The sequence below is a fragment of the Pinus tabuliformis genome, chromosome 8 (assembly GCF_031772625.1).
Source record: "Pinus tabuliformis cultivar Carrire ecotype Pingquan chromosome 8, CPIR1, whole genome shotgun sequence".
Taxonomy (NCBI): domain Eukaryota; kingdom Viridiplantae; phylum Streptophyta; class Pinopsida; order Pinales; family Pinaceae; genus Pinus; species Pinus tabuliformis.
In genome coordinates, this window is record NC_142294.1 from 1,416,859,027 (window position 1) to 1,416,865,332 (window position 6,306).

At 31.4% G+C, this 6,306-nt stretch overlaps 1 pseudogene; it reads left to right on the forward strand.

Annotated features, from left to right (window-relative positions):
• The first annotated feature begins 5,643 nt into the window (after positions 1-5,643).
• LOC149240900 (putative inactive patatin-like protein 9 pseudogene) lies at positions 5,644-6,087 on the forward strand (annotated as a pseudogene).
• Positions 6,088-6,306: the final 219 nt, after the last annotated feature.

The following is a 6,306-nucleotide window of genomic DNA, read 5'->3' on the forward strand; positions in this document are numbered from 1 at the left end:
TCCTTTATAATACATATTCGTTAAAAACTAACATAGATACATCATAAATCCTGATTTATCAAGCGGAGAGGTTCAAATATTTGTTGCAAACCTTTCTTCAAGTTTTTCACTGACAAAAAAGGTTTGGGCCTCGAAATATTTGATCCCTCTTGTGGCTTGATAGATATGGATTAAGATAGATATAGGTTGGTTGAAAATCACAATAAATTACCTTGTATGGTCTCTAAATTTTTGGTGGAAACATTTATTTAAATTAAATGTAAACAATGAACTTGTTAAAAAATAATCAATATTATTGAAAAATATTCTTATTATATTCACTTTAAAATATTTCAATAAATATAATTGAAAAAGGCCTAAATATGTTTCCCAAATATCTTTGAGGGTGAAATAAATAACAAGAAAAATAATCCTCGCCATATTCCTCCATAGACTGACAAGTGCTCAGCGAGATAAATTTAAAGAAAGTAAACAAAATGATACCCTAATTTAAAATAAACAAATTTCTAAGAAAAGCCACACACTGTAGGCATTTCATGGTGTATAGGTATATCAATGACCTAGAGAGTCATTAACTAAGTCACGTCATTCCTCTACCAAATACTTAGACTTATTCAACTACATAAATTTACATTAAGTAGATCAAATTACATTGAATAAAATTATAAAATGAAATTATAATAAATATATATATCCACCAAGAGGATCATGTTTCTCAAACGAAGTGAAATTGAAAACAACATTATTTATAAACAAATAAATTAATTAAAACACTATTTCTCCTTTTCTATTTAGAAATTATTAATGATCTATTTAAACAAATTAAAACAAAAATATTTAATATAGGTGTATTTCCTATTAGACACATACATGCTATGAAAATAAAATCACTCGTGATGAAAAAAAGCCACACGATTTCCATTTAAAGACTAATGAATCAAATCTAACCACATATTTTTTTCTTCTCATCTAAAATGTTTAATAATGGATCCAAAAAAATTACAACTCCCTTGTCCTGTTCTTTTTTTATGAAAATTCTAAGTGAAAATCAACTAAAAATTTGAAGCGTAAACGAATACAAACTTTAACATTAAGTTGGAAAGATATGAGCATGAATTCATGGTTCTCTTAATGGAAGTCAAGCGATAAATATTCATTGGCAAAAATGACAGATGCTAGCTCAAGAAATACATTTTTTGATAAACACAAATGAGAATATTAATAAAAATAATAAATGAATGAAATGCTTGTATGAATATATTGATAAGGAAAATTGATGAGGCCAATTAATCCCTTCCTAATTCTGTCCCTTCATCCCTCTCTCTCTCTTACTCTTTATAAATCTTGCTCTCTCTCTCTCTCTGTTGTTGAATTCCCCTTTCCTTCCATCTCTCTCCCCAACTCTATCATAATCTCTCTTACCCTCCCTATCTCCCTACATATCTTTTTATCACTCTCTCATATTTTATCCCTCCCTCCCTCTCCCTCTTTCTCTTTCTCTTTCTATCTCTTTCTCTCATTGTCTCACAATATTTCTCTCTCTCACTCTCTCTTTGACATTGTATCCTTCTCACTCCCTCTCTGTAAACATCTTACCCTCTCACTCTTCCTCTTCCTTTCTCTCTCTCCCTCTCTCTTTCTCACTCCCTCTCTCCTTTCCTCTCCCTTCCTCCCTCTCCCCTCCACTCTCTTACCCTACCACTCTCCATTTATCTCTCTGTCTCTCTTTCTCTATTTCTTGCTCATTCTCTACCTCTCTCTCTCACCTTATCTCACCATTTATCTCTCTCTCTCTCTAGTCTCACTCTCACTGCCTCTCTCTATCTATCACTCTCTCTCACTCTTTCAATCTCTCTCTTACTAAATTTATCCCTTCTCACTTGTTCTCTCTCTCTCTCTCTCTCTCTCTGTTACACCACTCTTTCTCCCTCCCTCCATCCTACTCTCTCTATACATGTTCTCTCTCTAACTCCAACTCTTACTCTCTTCCTCACTCTCCCTCTCCCTCTCTCTTTTTCTCTTTCTTAGTCTCTCACTCTCTCTGTCTTCGTCTCTCTCTCTATCCCCCACTATATATCTCTATCTCTCTTTCAATATTTCCCTCTCTTTCTTCCCCTCTCTCTCGAAACCTTTCTCTATGTTTCTCTCTCTCTCTCTCTCTCTCTCTCTCTCTCTCTCTCTATATATATATATATATATATATATATATATATATATATATATGGCTGTCCCTCTCCCTCTCTTTTTCGCTCTTCTCCTTTCTCTCATTCGCCCTGCCCCCCGCCGCCCCCCTTCTCTCCAACATACTAGCTTAATAATTTTGATCTTCTTGTTTTATAATTTTTCATTTCTAATTTCCTTTTACATATTATATTCATTCAATTTTACATAGAATATAGTTATGAATTTATTTAATAATAAAATATGAAATAAATTTACTAATTTATGTAAATATAAAGAATACATAACCCCAATTTTGTTTTATTTTTATAAATAAAAGGGGAGCATGTTAAAGAAATCCTCATTTTTTTTATTTTTCTAATTTTAAGTTATTAATGATATATTGAAACAAAGTATAAATCCTATATAGTCTTCGGTATTTTGTCAAAATCACAAGAGGAAGAAAAAGTTAAGGGTTCCATAATTGTGAGCAAACTTTAATCTGACAATGGACTGGTCTAACTATAAATTCATGGTTTTCTCCATGGGAATCAATCCATAGAGATCTATGGGCAAAGTTGAGATATGCTAGCTCAAAAATCTTATTATGCAAGGCCCTAATATCCTGAAAGAACAATAGTACATGGTAATTTTCTAGACATAATATAATAAAAAAATGTAAGCTATCTACCAGCATAGAGCCATCTTTAAGCACACATCTAACATGAGTAGAGAAAGATCAAATTTCATGTGCAAACTTTTTTATAGTGTAAAATACAATGGGTTTGCTTAGTGTTTAAATTGTATTTTTGAAAGATAAATAGAGTATACATATAGGAACAAATAAACATTTTTATATATACATCACATGTACATCTAGACATTTTGTCGAGCAAATTAAAGTAGTTTTTATTATTAAATATATTTTTAAGTATATGTCCATATTAATTCTCGTTAAAATATTTTATTGATAACCCACATTGAATATTTTGTTTATATACAACATTAGAATGGTTTATTTTAGAAAATATATTTCTATATATAAATATATATGAAGTTCATATCCACATAATCTACTTGAGATAGATCTTCAAATAGTTTATTTAAATCTCTTGCTGAAATATTTTTGAAAAGTAAAAGATTTAAAAATGTTACTCATATATTTTTTTACTTCTATTCATTTATTTTTATGATAGGCTACATTATTTTTCTCTTTAAAACATAATTCTAAATTTTAAATTTTATTTTAAAGGAGACCAACGAACAAGCAAACTTACAAATCCCCCTCATACAGGGCTTTAGAATAAGCCTCTCTACTAAACTAACCTCTTAGCTTAATGGCAATATTACTTCAGATTATCAATAAAGAGGAGACTTGTCTAAATATATTGTGAAAAGAAACTAAAAGGCACCTTGACATTCCAAGAAATTTAAGTTTCAAATCTTCATTTCTATCGATTTACAAATCCATCCCTTACCAAGTAAGCATAGTTGAAGAGGAGACTTGTCTAAATATATTGTGAGAAGAAACTAAAGGGCACCTCTACATTCCAAGAAATTTAAGTTTCAAATCTTCGTTTCTATCGATTTACAAATCCATCCCTTACCAAGTAAGCATAGTTGCAGAGAATGAAGGAATACTTAGACTTAAAGCTAGATTCTAGGCTTAACTAAAGCTCAGAAGAATGGCTTCATCTAAATATAAATACATAAATGCATACTTGTTACAACCTTAAAAAATGTGTTAACCCACACACATAAGTTATTGTAGGGGTTGTATATGGTCTACTTAAAAGGTTTTTATAATCTTTTCTCTTTTTGCATTTTCTGAAGTTGGTTGATTATAGCCAATAGGTTTTAGTTCTTTCTTCATTTTCTCATATTGTTATTTATGGTTTTTTTTTTATAGCTTTATTATATTTTGATTTGTTTTTTAAATAAAATATATTCTTATTAAAATAAGTATTTACAACATAATAATTTTATTTGAGCATTTTGTATTTTCATTTTTATAATGTAGTGGCTTTTGTAATGAGTATAATAATATTTTAAATTTCAACTTCGTTAAAAAAAATTATATACTAAAATATATGTTTTAAATATTTAAAAAATTACAAACTAAGAATTCATATTATTACTAAATTAATATTTTTAATTTTTATTATTGGAAATATTAACTTTTAATTATAATTATAATTAACATAAAACATATTTTTGAATATCTTTAATAATAAAATAAAAATTAATTTTATCATTTCATTTAAAAATAAACCATACCTAAAAATAATTGTCAAATATCTACCTTACTCATAGAATATCAGTCAAAATAAAGATATTCAAATCATACACACAGATTATAAGGAACAAAGAATTCATCAAGATCGAGGTGTATTAAATATATATTCACCGGAAAAAATAGATAATGTGCGCGACCTTTGCATATATTGCATTCTTTATTTATGTTCTATTTAGACAAAATGTATATTCATAAAAGAAATACATCATGTTAGTTGACTTGCCAGAACTTTGCATATGATACTTTCTTTATTTATGTTTTTATGTGGTTTGATTTTCTTTTGGATTGAAACAGACATCCATTCATCGCTGTCAAACTCTATAACGACAAAATTTCTTCGATGCAATGGAACAAAGCGGTTGATATTAACACACAAAAGCTAATAGAGAGATTTTGAAGCAAAAGCTAAGCCGATATTTTTTAACTTCTGTTTTAGTATTAATAAGTATAACGCTTCCTTTAATTATATCTTTTGCTGCTTCAGTATTATTACATACACTGCGTGCCAATCCAAATTTTATCATACTCTTGCGTGTCTATATTTCTGGGAGAAATTTTGGTACACAACATTTGATCTTGTTCACAAGCAACGCATCTCTACACCGGAAAATGAAATCGTAAGATAATTTTACTTCGCTACATGGAATCGTTACGATAAGTTTTATATTGTATTATGATTTAAACGCACATGCGCAAGTAGTGGTTGCCCTATGTGACAGTTAACGAGAGTAGTGGGCGCTTGGATAACATCCAAAGTTCAAACGAATTTATGCCAAGTCATGGGTGCGTGTAGTTTGTTATAATCTCTGACATATTCTATTACCGTAGAGTTTGTTATAGGCATATTCGCACAAAAGCATATTCTCTGACAAAAGCAGCGTATTACAAGAAAGTAATTTATCGAACTTGAATAATTTCCATTTGCGTTTATATTAGGGAAACTATGAAAACTCTGAGTTGCACTCTGATAATGGCCACTTGCATTTATATAATGGAAACCATGAAACTTTGGAGTCGATGAAACTTTCAAAGGGGCCTTGGAAGGGAATATAGCCGTTGAAGGAAGTGGGAGAGGAGTGCCTTATTTGCAAAGGGTGAAAACCGCAGAGCTCTTTACATGGCCCAAGAGATGATGGATTTCATTATACAAAAGGGGAAACACATGTTAATACTAAAACGCCGTCATCATGTGGGTTGCTGGGCAGGTTAATCCTGAGGCTCAAGGCAGCGGCTGCATCAATTTGCGGTGGATATTCAGAAGTAGCAATGGGCGACCATTAACATTGAGAGACACAGTGAACCCGATTCTGATACCCTGCGACGATTTATGCAGCGGTTCACCATTCTTGTTCGCAGAGGGAAGTGCAAAGCACATGAAGAATTACACTTGCAGTATGTGGGAAGTCTGTCATGCGACCATGTGCTCTCCGGTATTTGAGATGCCTATTCCCATTAAGTCCGTGGATGGGCAAACAACAATTATGGGAATAGATGGAGGGTGTGTGATGAACAATCCCACAGTAGCGGCCATTACTCATGTGTTGAATAATAAGGTTGACTTTGTGTCTGTTAATGGGGTGGATGATACCTTGGTGTTGTCCCTTGGAGCAGGAGCAATTGATTGTCAATAAAAATGTGGGGAATAGTGGAATGGGCAAGGCCGATTATGAATATTGTGAGTGAAGGAATTTCAGATATTGTGGATCATGCAATCAGCGTGGCTTTTGGTGACAGAAAGCAACGCATGTATGTTTATCAATGACCTTATGTGTGGATGGCATCGAATTCCATTTATATGGCATCGAATTCCATCTATATATCATTATTTTCTATCAATTTGATTGCGTGTT